Source organism: Galeopterus variegatus, unplaced genomic scaffold, assembly GCF_000696425.1.
Source record: "Galeopterus variegatus unplaced genomic scaffold, G_variegatus-3.0.2 Scaffold7069, whole genome shotgun sequence".
Lineage (NCBI taxonomy): Eukaryota > Metazoa > Chordata > Mammalia > Dermoptera > Cynocephalidae > Galeopterus > Galeopterus variegatus.
Genome location: NW_007733180.1, coordinates 95,844 through 112,352, shown reverse-complemented (window position 1 = coordinate 112,352; position 16,509 = coordinate 95,844). Strand labels below are relative to the sequence as shown.

General features: G+C 39.8%; 1 pseudogene; it reads left to right on the top strand.

Moving 5' to 3' along the window:
* Positions 1-12,194: 12,194 nt before the first annotated feature.
* On the top strand, positions 12,195-15,807 carry LOC103607048 (annotated as a pseudogene).
* The last annotated feature ends 702 nt before the right edge of the window (positions 15,808-16,509 follow it).

The following is a 16,509-nucleotide window of genomic DNA, read 5'->3' as shown; positions in this document are numbered from 1 at the left end:
AAAAATAAAAACAAGAATGGTAGTACTGCTGTACACAACTCGGTACTTCTGACTGCACTTCTAGCTCTTTCTCGGCACACGCTTCTAGACAAGGAATCACCAGGTCAGAGGCTATAAATGGTTTCCTGCTCTTAGTAGACATTGCCAAGTCCTTTTCCAGGTTGGTTGTACCAATTCATGCTCCCACCAGCTGTGACGAAAGCCCCAGTCTCAATACATCCTCAAGAGCATCACTAATTTTTAATCTTTTCTATTTTCATAAGAAAAATGGTATCTTATTGCTGTTTAATTGCATTTCTTTCACTGCAGATGAGTCTGAATTTTTCACATGTGTATTTATCATTTATATTTATTTTGCAAAATTACCTATTCTTATTCTTTATCCATGTGTCTAGAGGGATTCCAGTATATAAATTCTTTGTAATTTAAAGCCATCATATTTGGAAGTCATAAATTTTCATATTNACTCTGGTATCACAGCGCACACTTCTCAGGGTCGCGCTCTCTCCTGGCACGGCCGCTCCAGACCCGTCATCATCTTGGAATCAAAGCTTAGACTTATTCATTTTTTGTTGCTCTTGGAAATGCAAATAGCACTCTGACAGCACAGCTTGAATCAAAGCTTAGACTTATTCATTTTTTGTTGCTCTTGGAAATGCAAATAGCACTCTGGCAGCACAGCTTCAAGGACACAGAATCCAACCACAGAATCTCGTCAGCACCGTGGAGGTGGCAGCAGCCTCTGGAAAATGACGGCAATGGGCAAGGCCGCACATGCGCACCACTTATTTTATTTTTTATTGAAACATAACTGATTGTACATATCTGTGGGCTATCACGTTGAATATCAACACCTATGTGCAATATGTGATGCTCAAATGAGGATAATTAGTATATTCAGCATTACATAATGTAATCAAGAAGAAAACAGACACTGAATCTCAAGCTGGGCTGCACATCAGAATCCCTTGGGCCTCTCACAAGTCACCAGGTGCTCATACAAAGGTCAAAGGCCTCAGCAAGACTTTTGCTGGAAGATCTGGAGAGGGAAATCCAGACCCCAGTAAAGTGACTCTTCATCTGGTAGACTCCTCTGGTTTGGTTGTAGGGTCAGCACTTCTCAGGCAGTGTGCTAACATGGTCTGGGAGAGCAGCAACCCAGGGTGAGGCACTAGTCCTGGGGGAAGTGGGAGGGAAAGGTGTATTCAACAGGTGCGGACCCCGAGTGGTTAGAAATACTGCCACAGTCCTTCCAGAGGAACACTCCACAGTGACCTTTTGACCCAGAGGGTCATGAAGAGCAGAACTCAGTTACTCAGACTACAGTTGAATAAGAAGAACGGGGTCAACACAAGTTTCTCAGAAAGGGCAGCATGAATGTTCCAAGATTAAAAAAAATTCTCCCTCATATAATGAACAACTGCAGACTAAAGATGCCAAGCTCTTCTCTCCAAGGAAGGAGGGAAGAGAGGGAGCACGTGCCATGTCATCTCACTTAATCCTCACATCAATCCTTTCAGGATAACTATTAATATTTCTGTTTTTACCGCCAAAGAAACTGAGGCTCAAAAAATTAATTTACTGAGGGTAGAATTGGGATTTGAACCCAGATCTGACCTTCTGTCCCTAAAGCCCACTTCAATTCCCAGTTTCTTTTGATGGGACTCAAATAACTCCTTTTTTTAGAGTTCCAGGTAAAGTACATACCCACAGTGGTACCCATCCTTGTCCAAGTCATTTGGGGGACACAAGGGAGGGATGCCCTGAATTTCCTAGCAGCAGACACTGGTGGTGGGGAGGGGGGACATTGTGTTTAGGCCTGAGAAGTGGACAGCAGGCCAAGAATTAAGGACGCCAGTGAACAGGAAGATTTGGGAGATCGGCAAATGCGTCCATTTGGGTGAGGCCATTATTTATATTGCCATGCTGCTACCCAGTTTAAAAACAAAGTTAATTATGAAAGTTTTCAAGCACTCAAAAGAATATACAACAATCCCCATATACCCATCACCCAGTCTGCAGTTATCTAGTGTTGCCACACTTGCTCCATCCATCCCTTTTCATAACCATTTTTTCTTGCTGAAGCGTTCTGTTTTTTTATTCAAAATATTTTAACATTTACTTGCACACATTTGTGTACAGTGTGTTTTTTCAATACGTACATACACTGTACAGTGATTGACTTAGGGTAGACAGCATAGCTTTGTACCCATTAGTGCACGATTTCACCTCCTCCCCACCCCCGTAACCACTGTTCTACACTCCACTTCTATGAGAACCACTTTTCTTTTCTTTTCTTTAGATTCCACATATGAGTGAGATCATGCAATATTTGTCTTTCTGGGCCTGACTTACTTCACTAACATGATAGTTTCCAGTTCCATCCATGTTGCTGCAAATCATAGGTGTCATTTTTTTTATAGCCGAGTAGTATTCTGTTGTGTATATATACCACAGGTTTTTTATCCATTCATCTGTTGCTGGGCATTTAGTTGATTCCATCTCTTGGCTATTGTGAATAGCATCACAATGAGCGTGGGACTGCAGGTCTTTTTGATATACTGATTTCATTTCCTTTGGGTATATATCCAGGAGTGGGATAGCTGGGTCTAAGGCAGATCTATTTCTAGTTCTCTGAGGCACTTCCATACTGTTCTCCACAGTGGCTGTACCAGTCCAGCAATGAAGGCAGGTTGCTTTTCCTCCACATCCTCACCTTGCTGAATGAAGTGTTTTTAAAACAATCCCAAGCACGTCATTTCACCCCTCCAGGCTGTAATACACATCTCTAAAAAATATGGATATTTTGTTATGTAACGACAATGCCATAATTGCACATGAATAAAAAAAAAACATTATTTGACAGGACTGACTGAGCATTATTTGACAGGACTGAGACTCAGGGGAGGTGAGCACCGAGGGCATATAGTGGAACCAAGTGCTACTCTCTGGACATTATTTGACAGGACTGACTGAGACTCAGGGGAGGTGAGCACCGAGGGCATATAGTGGAACCAAGTGCTACTCTCTGGGCTGTGCCTGCACAGGGTCAGTGCCTGAGAGTGCATGACTCCTTAAAGCTCGCACCCTATGGCACCTGCCTTGCCAGGCAGGACCAGCTCTGTTATTTGATACTTGGCCCATAATCATATTTCCCCTATTATTTCAAAAACATATAGTTTTTGCAGTTGGTTTGTTCCAATCAGGATTCAAAAAAGAGCCAACAGTTCCTTGGGTTGCCGCATATCTACGCCATCTATTTAGGACAGCCTTCACCACTTTTTCCAGCTATGATTTGTTGCAGATACCAGCTCACACTCTGCATTTGTCTGTTTATTCCCTTATTGATATTTTTAAACTTGCTTCTCTATTCCCTATATTTCCTATAAAGACTGAGATATATAGCAATAGGAATACATTCAACTTTATAGCTATTTTATAGAAAGTATTTATTTCACCTGTTTTATTATTTTTTATTTTTTTAAATTGTCTTTGGTTTTTTATTTATTCGTATAAAACTGCCCATAACATTGCCTTAGAATGCAGGTTCTCTGCATCTGTAATTATAAACCCTTTCTCATTTGTAACAGATCTTTCGGTTTCTTGACCATTACTCTATTTTATTAATATTTCAAAGAACCAGCTTTGAATTTCATTGAACTACTCTCCTGGGGTTTTTGCTTTGTTTTCTCTTTATTTTATTTTATTTTTATTATTTCCTTCCTCTGCTGCCTGACACTTTGCAGGAGCAGGGGCAGGTGTACCCAGCTGCCTCCAGTTCTGAGCCCACACGGCCCCCACCTGGGACTCACTGCAGCTTGGTCACAGGTGCACATTGCATTTCTTTCACTGCAGATGAGTCTGAATTTTTCACATGTGTATTTATCATTTATATTTATTTTGCAAAATTACCTATTCTTATTCTTTATCCATGTGTCTAGAGGGATTCCAGTATATAAATTCTTTGTAATTTAAAGCCATCATATTTGGAAGTCATAAATTTTCATATTGTTTGTTTGCCTTCTAGTATTTATATATTTAAGCATAGAGATAAAAGTTTATAAACTCAAAATGCTATCTTTTTGTGTGTGATTATTTTCATTAGTTTTATGCTTAGAAAGTTTCTCCTCTTCTAGAGATCAGTTAAATATTTATCAAAATCTTTCCAAATAGCATTACTTAATTTTTTTTACATTTAATCCTAAATTCATCTGAAATTTACATAGGATTTTGGCAGAGAAGGAAAATCTATGCTTTCCCCCAAGTAGCTTACCAACTTTCTCAAAACATTTATTGAATTATCCACATTTTACCTATTGATCTGTTATGCTTCTCTTATCAAATGTTATTTTCATTAATTACAATTTGGTGGTTATCTATTCTGCTACATTTATCTGGTTTCTTTTATGCCTTTACCACTCTGTTTTTAAATACTGTAGTTTTAAATTTTAAAGCATGTTTCTACATTTTTTTATAGGGAATCTTCCATCACTGGCTTGGCAATACCTGCCTTTTTATCTTTTTTCAGATGAACCTTAGAATTATTTTTTCAAAGTCCTCAAAAACAAACCTGAAATTGCCTTAAGTAAATGATCTAATTTGAGAAAATTGTTTCTCATGACTTCATTTAGCCATCCCTCCCAGAAACACAAGTGTCTTCATTTATGCAAGGTTTCGTTTATATTTCTTTTTCATTGCTGGAATTTCTTATTAAGATTATTTTTACATTTAAAACTATGTATACTAATCCTGTCACCTGCATTATTTTCAAATTAAATGTTATATGAAGAGCCTTCAAGATCTCAAAAGGATCAGTTGCTTGATTTTCCTGGTTGGCATGCATATGTGTGTTTCCACATAATTTCAATTGTCACCTCTAATTGCCTCTTTTAGGTTCTATCCATACAGGTAAAATATAATGAAGAAACCAATTCAAGACCAAAAGAAAAATTACCTGGATAATTAAGACAAAAACGAAAGAAAGAAGAGTGCTGCTTGTCTGAACTGGATCATTGGTACAGGTCTTACCTTAACTTTCCCTAAGTGGACATAGCTTATTAAAACAAACTAAACCTTGTAATGGTTATTCTAGTTTAACATGGACACATCTATGCAGAATGTGAAAAGTTAAATGTTCAGAGCACTTGTTGAACATAGCTTTTCTCCTGATGTCTTGTTTTCCTGGTAATAATTTCTATGTCAAATAGTTTCAAAAGCTTTGGGATTTTGCTTTATTTGTACTGGTCAAGAAAAGTCTGAGTTAATCTGACTCCCTGATATCAAAGCCATTAAAGATAATAATTCCTGGTAATAATTTCTATGTCAAATAGTTTCAAAAGCTTTGGGATTTTGCTTTATTTTTACTGGTCAAGAAAAGTCTGAGTTAATCTGACTCCCTGATATCAAAGCCATTAAAGATAATACTTTCTTCATAATGCAGGATCCATATGAAAATACAAAATTGTCTGTATATGTTTGCTATTATTATATTGTGTTAGTAATCCCCCCAAATCATTTTGCTGCAGCGTGACTCATTTTCTCTCTGATTTGGACTTCATGCTGGTGATTTCTTGGATAACTGCAGGCACACATATTCGTTAATATCAAATACATAAGTGTCACCACCACTTTATAGAATAGGTGCATGAATTACATTCTAAAATTTTTTTAAAAATTTATCTTCTCAAACATCTTTTAACTCAAGAAAATATAATAGTTCTTTATATCAGAAAGTTTTCATTATCTTCACTTAGTAGGAACTAAGTCTTTCAAATGCAGAATACTTTGCTAGGGATAATGCAAGATTTGTAAAAATAATACAATCAACATAGCATATAAGACAAAGCATTTTATAGATAACATTAGTTTTCAATACCAAATGTTTTCAAGTTTACATAACTTGATAAATAGAGAGCTTAATTGCCACAGACATTTTCCTGGTGTCTCTCAATCTGCATTTGAATTTTCTGCCAAGAGTCTCAGCAGATTGCAACTCTTCCGATTAAGTACTTGATTGTGGTCAATAGTTTTTGAAGTTTTTCAACAATTTGCTTAAGTTCCACTTCAGATACACCACATCAACCTTTGTATCAACTACCCCGTTTCCCTGCAGCAAATGCTTTCTGAAGGATGCTCACCAGGCCTCGATCATGTCTCTTCTTCAGAGAGGCTGAGCATCAAGCCATCTGACCTAAGCTGTGGAGAGCTGGACACTGCTTGATAGGCAAGAGTCCAGTGATACATCTTTTATCCAGAGACCAATTCTTTTGAAGAATTTTAAAGAGGCCAACCCACATAGGGCTTCTTCTGAAAGCTTAATTGACTGGCAGCTCTTCAAATAGATTGAAATTCCAATTTATCTTTCAGCATTTGTCATATTGATCAATACCATTTTGAATATCTGTGACTAATTTTTTTAATTTCACCTTGACAAAATTCTACCCACAAGAAGTTCTTTTTCTTTCACTGCACTTTCAGCCTACAATCCCTACTCCCTCTAGTAACCTTTTGTTTTTTCCACTTAATAGTGTTTTGGCAATTGGTTGCTTTTTTAAAGTACACATTATAGATAAAGGGATAGAGTACATACATTATCTTAAGACCAGGAAACAGATCATCTCTCTATTATAATAAATTGAAGAATGTTGACAATTTTTTGTTTTACTCCGCATAAATTTTTGAAAAGAAACCAGAGATATTAAATATTCAAAGAGGTAAAAATGATAAACTTTCCTGTAACTGCAGGAACCTGGAGGACAGAAAGACTACAGGACTACAGACCTCCTTAAGGACTACAACTTCCTCACCTTATAACTACAAGTTAATATGTAAACAATTCCAGAATTAAAACATTTTCTTGGGTCTCTGGCTCACTCTAATGTCATCATCAAAATCATCAACAAGAGTCACAAACACTTGTGCTATGTTTCTTATGTGTCAGGCCCTGTGATTAGTATTTGTATGGATTAACTCATTAAAGCCACATTATTATCCTTTTAGGAAGATGCTATTATCATTTCCATTTGCAGATGAGAAGGTTAAGCTATTTGTTGCAGGAAGTGGCAGCTGGGCTGTAAGCCCAGGACGGATCACTCAGCCCTCAGTCTTCGTCACCCACGACACTGTCCTCGAGCTTCAGCAAGGAATCAAACTCTGAATTTCCCTTTCCTCCACCCCCTCTATTCAATTACTCAGCCAGTCCCACTGATTCTAACTTGGCTCTCAAAACTGCCCATGTTTGGTTCTAAAATCTCCATCCCCCCATGCTTGAGCTAGCACTGGCTCACATCATCTTTCTCCCCCACAACACAAACTACCTCCCTGCCTCAGTCTCCCCCACTCCAATCAACCCTCTACATTGGCATAGAGCAAAAACCGAGTGAGAACAGGTTCCACTTTCCAGAAGTGACCATGCCACTTCTCACTAACAGCAGGATAAAGTTTTAAACCTTGAAAACAGTATTCAAAGTTCCTGGAGGTCTGGTTCCAACCCACCTCTCTAGCTCAGTCTCCTGCAATTTCCTCCCACAAGCCATATTGTCCAGTAATCCAGGTTACCAGTAATTACCCAGATGAACCAGGGCCTTTCCTGCCTCTGTGCCTTTGCTCAAATTCTTCCCTCTATTTGCAATATCCTCTCCTCTATCCTACCTCTGATCCCATTTTCTGCTAACCAATAGACTATCCTTTCTTCAAGGCCCTGTTCAAGCATCATCTCCCCTGCAAAGCCTTCTATGACTCCTTGAGTTGGAAGTACTTGCTCCCTTAGGACTGTTTCTGCAGTTCCACACTCCTTTATTCACAGTTCAAAACTGTAAAATGCTCTGAAAACCAGAGCTTATTTTGTAATTTTGATGGTGGCAAACTTCTTTAGTGGCCTAACCTAATCTGAACGTACATGAGACTATTTGTAGCCAGTGCAGACACTCACACTTCACTTTAGAAATCAAAATTGAGTTTGATTACTGCACACTGCCCCAGATCCCACTGGGGAGTTCTGTAAAATATGGTATAGGTAGCATATGGCCTTAAGTTCTAAGTTCCATAGCACATCTGGCCTCAAGGTTTCTGGATGAGAGACTGTGGACCTATACCTAGTATTCACCACAGTACTTGGTATTAAAGTTAGTTGTTGTCATCCATCTCACCAGCCACTCAAGGTTAGCAATTACAACATTTTCGTCTCCATTGGACCAGTCACATATGTGGCTGACATAACCATATGCTTCATGCAAAGCATTGAGGGGCATCAGGTCTGAGTTCCCTAAACTTCCCTCTGCAGTCACCTACCCCTCCTCCTTTCTTTGTTGCACACTGTGTAGTGCCTACACCTGTTGACAACCACTCCTTCAATCTGCACTCTTGATCCCACCCCTTCCCTAGACTTGGTTGCTTCTATTATCTCCTGTATTCTCTACTTTCTGCATTGGCTCCTTTCATTCCATCCAGAAGAAAATTCAGGTCTTTCCACATCCTTTTTAAAAGTCTTCTTTATCCACACCGAAATAAATAAATAAGTAGATAGATAAATAAATTCCTTACAGTAATAAGCCAATTAATAAATAAGGAAAGAAATAAATATTTTGGGGAAAAAAATCACTATTTTGTAACCATCCCAGTAATAATTGGCTCAGGCAAAAATTATCGATGCACACTAAACTAGTAGGTGATTGTCTAATAAGAAGTGGGATATTTACATGGACTCAAAGTATCTCCCCACAAATTACTTTCTAATTACACAAGGAAAATAGCTACTTTACAATAGCTGGGCACAGGCAAACCTAGTGGACACCACCTTACCAAGCGATCTAAATTTATGTCCCCAATAAGGGAACAAAACAACATCAAAGGAAAATAGCTACTTTACAATAGCTGGGCACAGGCAAACCTAGCGGACACCACCTTACCAAGCGATCTAAATTTATGTCCCCAATAAGGGAACAAAACAACATCAGGCAAACCTAGCGGACACCACCTTACCAAGCGATCTAAATTTATGTCCCCAATAAGGGAACAAAACAACATCAAGTGCCTCCTGATATGATACTCTGAGAAGGACACACATCAATTCTGGGGTATTCTCTCTAAAATAAGTAATCTTGATCAAATTTGGGGGAAGTATCATCAAATCTATGTTGAGGGACATGACACAAAATAACCAGTACTCCTCAAAAAAAAATAATAATAATATGTTAATGCTGTGAAAGACAAAGTCTTAGGAAATGCTCTGGATTCAAGGAGACCAAGGACACATGACATCTAAATGAACCTGTGATTCTGGTCTGAGTCTAGAATGGGGGGAAAAACAGCTATAAAGAGCATTTGGGGGACAATTTCTGAAATTTGAATATGGAATGTAGATAATAGTATCATGAAATTTCTTAATCTGATAACTGTACCATTAGGAAAAGAATGTCCTTGTCCTTAAGAAATACATGCTGAAGTATCTAGAGGTAACATGAGTATGATGTCTGCGATTCAAGGGGTTCAAAACACGAAAGTGAGAGAGAAGATGATAAAGCAAAGAGGCAAAGTGTTAAGAAATGGTGAATCTGGGTAGAGGGGGGCTCTTTGCACAATTTTTGTAACTTTTCTGTAAGTTTGAAATTATATCTGAATAAGAAGTCCCCCAAATTCCTTAGGCTGGAGCTTCACCTAAAGGTAACAACTTGCTTCTCCCCTCTCCCACGATGTCATCCTCTTGAACTCACTGACACTGCTTCCTCCTTCCTGCTCACTTAAGTTCTACTTCCAATGACTCCTTTCTATTTCTCATCCACCTTGACCTCCTTTCAGCTTTTTGAACATTCCAGGCTAACCACTCCTCTGTAAAACCTTAACTTCCTGTGGGTTGCACAGGACAACTCTCTCTTGTTTCTACTCTTCTTTTCTCATCTTTTCTGGTATGTTCACTGATTCCTCATCCATTCCTGGGTCTCTCCCAAGTTCCAGAACCACATTATCAATAGTGTAATGGTAAGCTTCTCCCGGATGTTCCTCAAATTAAATTAATGTTACCAAAATTAAATTATCATCTGTCTCCCTTCAAACCATCTCCTTCTTCTGTAGTGCACATCTCAGTCACTAAAATCCCTAACCACTCATTCTAGCTTGGAACTGCAAGACTGACTTAATTCCTCACTTGTGCTTCCTCACTCTGCCACCCGACCCTCTCCTCCACTCTTGGCCTCTAATGGGCTAGGCCCAGATGGTTAGAGACCTGTTTGAGTGGCTGGTATTAATCCAGCATCCTACTGGATTGTGGCCCAAGTCCCTTAGCATGAGAGTCAAAGCCCTTCCCAACCAAGGGCCAGCCCATCTTCTGGCTTCATCCCCACCCAGAACTCCCCATGCTCCACTCACACTCAGTTTCTCACTGGATCCAGGCACATCGCATCATCTCATTCCATCTCTGCTCTTCACGTGCTGTTCTGTCTACCCTTCCCTAGCCCTCCATCTGATGATCCTACTCATCTCTCAAGGCCCAGTTTAAATATCACTTCCATTATAGAGTCTTTCCTTATCCCTCCTGCCAAACTTAAACCAGACTGGATTCTCTGTGCTCCTACAGCACTTGATTTGAACCCTATGTTAGTGTTATCTGCAAACTAAAGAATAGCCCAGTTAGTGGCATACAAACCAGTCTCTCCCTCCACATTTTGAACTCCGAGGAGGCAGGGCTACATATGATTCATTTCTGATTTCTGGCTACTCCCAAGCACATGATAGGCTGTCAATAAATGTTTAAAAGGACTTTCATTTCTGCATGCTGCAATTATGCCGGTTGCTCTGGGACATCTTTAGCAAAATCTTCCCATCTGATATTTGAAGTGCCTCTGTTGGTAACCCAGTTACTACTCTTCACTCCTTTCTCTACTGCTCATCTCTGGCTTCATGCATAAAGCCTTGGCTTCTTACTTCTGCCCTGCCCTGAGTCCTGTTAGGCATTTTACACTATTCTGATGTACCTGCTTCTTCTTTCCTGCCCTGTTCTCTGGAACCTGAACTTCTGGAAGTCAAGGTGGATTACACCTTGACTTGCAAGGACGGTATAGATAACCACTCAATTCCCTTCAAAGACATTTATCCTATTCCTTTTCCCCATTGTCCAGCCCCTGCCAGGTGAGCTGTGCTCTACACTAGGTATGACCCCATAGGCTAAACTGACACTAACTTTAAGATTCTCATGAGACCTCATGGAGTATCCAGTAGAAACCCTTAAACTTGCAGGTGAGAAAACTGAGACTTGTCTAAGATCATCAAGGCTGTTGGCAGCAGCCTTTAGAAGCCACTGCTTTTTCCACCTTGCACTGCCTCTGTGAAGAGAGCTGTACTCATCACCACACATCATTTCCAAACAGTCTCCCCATAAAAGCCCATTTCACAACCCCAGTTCATCTTATTTAGTACCAGAATGTCATGTTCCAATTTTTGATTGCTGAATGTATTATATTTCTCTATGTTTGCTAAGTAGGCTTTCACGTATTGTAAATAATGTAGAAGGACAATGTCTCACATATAGAAACTGACTAAATCTTTGTCTTTATTTTGCCAGATAATTGTAAAATAATAACCACCTGAGAAAAAAATCAGATATAGTTTTCTATGCCATATTGTCTCCAAAAACATAGGGTTTGATTAACATGGAAAAAAACCCAAAGCTGAAATGAGAAAAAGAAAGAGGGTTATTTACATCCTGGTTTGTTTGCATGTTCTCAAAGATGCTGTAATGCAGCACAATTTCAATGATTGCCCCCAAATTGGTAGTTCTCAGCAACACCTAAGATTCTCCATTGACCTGATTGTTCCTGGAATTCATTATGAAAGAAAGATAAGGATAATCTTCCCGGGATCATTGTCAAGCATTTGATTGTGTGAGCAACTACAATTTTCAGGTGGTTTCTGAGCATAAGAGCACAGCAAATAGAAAGGAGTGATTAGGAAGAAATCCACAGTACATGCTACATTCAAACCTCCTTGTATGTGTCTGCATTTTTTCTGTCTTCTTTAGAATTCAAAAATCAAAGAAGGCAGAAACTATTCCTTTTTGTATTCACCTTTACTTAATACTACCTTCCTGAAGCTCATGTAAATTTTGTTGCTACTTCTATTTGGCATGTGTTAAATGCTTTACTAAAAAAAAAAGAAAAAGAAAAGAAACCTCTAAACAATGCATTAGCCATTTCCAAAGCAAAATGTCGTCCCCAGCACCTAAAAGAAGGATATCCAGCTACAAACAGAAATTTAATGATACGTAATGCGAGTTTAATTATACAACCATTCATGTGAATGCGTGTCTTCCTCACTCGACGGTAAGTGACAGTCAGCTCAGGTGTTTTGGTTTTGGTTCCTCCAGAAACAGGTCCCTCTTTTAAACAGAATTCTCCTCATTTTGTGTTTGTCTGATGCTTCCTTGGGATTAAAGTGGGAATACTCTAGTGACTATTACAATGAGAATACTCAGCTAGAATATTGCATGGGTGATTTCATGTCCTTCTCAGGATTTTACATTAGAAGGCACACGATGCCTATCTGCCCTTCATTGGTGCTGTTAACTTTGATCACTTAGTCAGGGTGTTGCCCATTTTCCCCACTGAATAATTACTGGGGCTTATTTTTTTTCTACCAACTAAATAGCAGTCTGTGAGGAATTACTTTAAGATCATACAAAAATACTGTTCCTCATCAAAACTCCTCCCTAGATTTAGCACCCATTGGTGATTCATGCCTGATCCCATCTTTACCATAATGGTTGAAAAGATGATTTTCCAACTCCATCACTCCCTCCACATTTACCATTAGGCCTTCTACTGCAAGCAAGAGACCTTCCTTCTCCTCTGTTTATTAATTCATCTATCTATTATCAGTAGGGAATAATGAATTCTTACTTTTATTCAATTCATTACTATATTTAATTATTTTCATTCTCAAATTGTCCCAGATTTGGCCAGTAGGAACTACTTAAGGCTGGCTCCCATGTCCTTGTGACATGACTGATCATTTATTTGAGCACTTCCTTATTCTCTGGCATAACAAGATGTTTCAGGATCATCTTGCACTCACACCACACAGCCTTGGAATCAGCCATTCCTCCAAGAAGCCCTGGTTCCTTTTAATGGGAAACAGTATTAGAGACCAAGATCTGGGCTCCAGGTGTGCTCATTGCCACTGGGGTGTCTTTGCTTCTTGGTCCTTGCTTTAGTCTAAATGTTTGTCCCCTCCAAAGCTCATGCAGAAGCTCAATCCCCAACATGGCAGTGTTCAAAGGTGAGACATTTGGGAGGTGATTGGGTAGTGAGGACTATGCCTTCATGAATGTATTAATCTAGTCAACAATAAATAATGGGATTAATGGAAAAATGGGTTATCACAGGAGTGGCACTGTGACTTTATAAGAAGAGCAAGTGAGTAAGTACACTCTTAGATCCTTCACCATGTGATACCCTGTGCTGCCTTGGAACTCTGCATGGCATCCCCACCAAAAAGAAGGCCCTCACAAGATGTGCCCTTCAACCTTAGACTTTCCAGCCTCCAAAGCTATAAGAAATAAATTTCGTTTCTTTATAAATTACCTGGTTCCAGGTATTGTGTTATAAATGACAGAAAGTGGACTAAAATAGTCCTTGTAGGGAAAAGAGCTAGAAAATACATGCATGTATGTACACATATGCATACACATACATACAAATACCCATATATATACATATATATGTATATGCATGTTTATGTGTATATGCATATTTCAGTACATACATGCACATACCTATATATTTACTTAACACATAACCTCTTTCTATATACTTGCACATGTATATACACACACACCCCTATATAATTACTTCACACATCAACACACATATACATATATATTTTTTAAATCCTGAGTTTATACCAGTAACTCCAATTCCAATTTATCCCTATAGAGGTCTTTCTTGCTTTCTCCTGTCCTACATTTGTGTATTCTTTCTCCCACAGTCAGAATCCTCCTAAAAGCATCAACACATTTATATCTGCTCAATCCAATAATACATCTAAAACAGACTCAAAATTGAGAAGATACTTCTGACCAGATTACTTTTCAGCATTTCTCAAATCCAACAGATGCTTAATATCAGAATCTGAATTTACTATGAGGCAGATGGAGCAAGCCTAAAAAAGAAAAAATCTACCCACGTTTCACCTACTGTATGCAACCTGAAAATCTGGGTAGCTATAATACCTGAAAAAAGGTAGGAAGGTACCTTTTAAAAGTCTATACCAATTCTAAAAGCCACTGAACTGTATGCTTCACATGGGTGAATTGCATGATATCTCAAGCTGTATTTTTTTTAAGCCTATGTCTATCAGAAAGCTGATAAATTGCTATTATAACAAAGCTGCTACATGGAGCTGCCAGAATATTATTTCCTTTTTCTCTTTCTGTTTTGCTATATTTCCACACAGAAAGCAATTTTTAGAAAAACACCTTTGGGAAAAAACCCCTACATGGAGAAAACTGCAGCAGGGGTCAGAGCGGCCAAGGCCGTGGCACGGAGATCACAATGGAGGAGCAGAGCACAACGGGCCCAGCGGTAATGGGGCTCCAGACCTGGGCAGAAGGGTGAAGGAGAACAACCTACTCAGAATGAGAAAGGGAAAGAGAAAAACATAAAAAGAGGAGGCAGTTGCTTTAAGCCATATCCAGTCCAACTAAAAGATAAAGAGACTTCATTGCAAACATACCTTTTGATGTGAAATGGCAGCCACTTAAAGACCTGATTAAAGAAAAAGTTGGTGAGGTGACATATGAGGAGCTTTTAATGGACTCTGAAGAAAAGTCAAGGGGATGTGCCCTTGTTGAATTCAAGATGGAAGCGAGCATGAAAAAAGCTGCAGAGGTTCTAAACAAGCACAGTCTGAGTGGGAGACCCCTGGAAGTCAAAAAGATCCCAGCAGTGAACGTGCCAGGAGACTGATACAGAAGGTGATGGCTGCGACTGGTGGGGTGGATATGGGACCAGGCGGCCCAGGAATGATTAATATCCCACCAGTGTCCTAAATAATCCTAACATCCCAGATGAGATTATCCATGCATTGCATGCTGGAAGACTTGGAACCAAGATGGAAAATGCTGTGGAACTCGCATTGTTACTTTTGAAGAGTCCATTGAAAGCTGTGCAAGCTATATCCATGTTTAATGGCCAGCTGCTCTTTGACAGACCAATGAACATCAAAATGGATGAGAGGGCATTACCAAAGGGAGATTTTTTTCCCTCTAGAGCACCCACAACAATTTCCCCATGGACTTGGTGGTATTGACATGTGGTTAGGACCAGGAGGGCAGCCTGTTGATGCCAATCACCTAAATAAAGGCATTGGAATGGGAAACATCAGGCCTGCAGGAATGGGAATGGAAGGCATAAGATTTGGAATAAATAAAATGGGAGGCATGGAAGGACCCTTTGGTGATGGTATGGAAAACATGGGCTGATTTGGATCTGGGATGAATATGAACAGAATAGGTGAAATCCTGAGTAATGCACTGAAGAGAGAAGAGATCATTGCAAAGCAGGGAGGAGGTGGAGGTAGAGGCAGTGTACCCATGATTGAGAGGATGGGCCCCTACATTGACTGCATTGGGGGTGCTGGCATGGAGTGCATGGGAGTAGTCCTGGGTCACGGCATGAATTGTGTGGGCTCAAAGTGGAGCACACGGGCCTGGTCATGGGCCACATGGGCTCTGGCATCTATTGCATGGGTCCGCTGGTCCTTGACCACATGGCCTCCAGCATGGAGTGCATGGGCCCTGCCATCAAGGCATGGACCTGAGCATGGAGCACATGGTGCCCACAGGCATGGGGGCTGGCCTGGAGCACATGGGCCCTGTGATGGATTGCATGGTCACTTGCCTAGAGTGAATGGGCACCAACAGCCCAGGGCACATGGGCTCTGCCATGGGCCCAGCCCTGGGCACCAGCATTGATCACATGAGCCTGGCCATGGGTGGTGGTGACAGTGCCAGCTTTGACTGCAACATAGAGATGGAGGGTAGCAATCCTGGAGGAAGCTTAGCAGGTTCCTTTGGTGGAGCGGGAGGTTGTGCTCCTGGGGTGGCCAGGAAGGCCTACCAGATATTTGTGAGAAATCTTCCGTTTGACTTTACATGGAAGATGCTAAAGGACAAATTCAGAGAATGTTGCCACATGCTGTACGCCAAAATCAAGGTGGAGAAGCTGAAATCCAAGGGTTGTGGTATGGTTAAGTTTGAGTCGCCAGAGGTGGCTGAGAGCCTGCTGGATGATGAATGGCATGAAGCTGAGGGGCCAGAGATTGATATTTCAATCAATAGAAATGCTTAAGCAGTTGCCTTTTTTAAACATCCATGCCAGAATTCTGAATTTGTATTTTTTATTGTTAACCATTTTAATTTGTTGGCTGGATGTATAAAGATGTTTAAAAAATTCAGTTGCATTTTGGGGTAATTTGAATTACTTTTTTTTTTTTTCCTTTTTTTTTTTTTTTTTTTTTTTT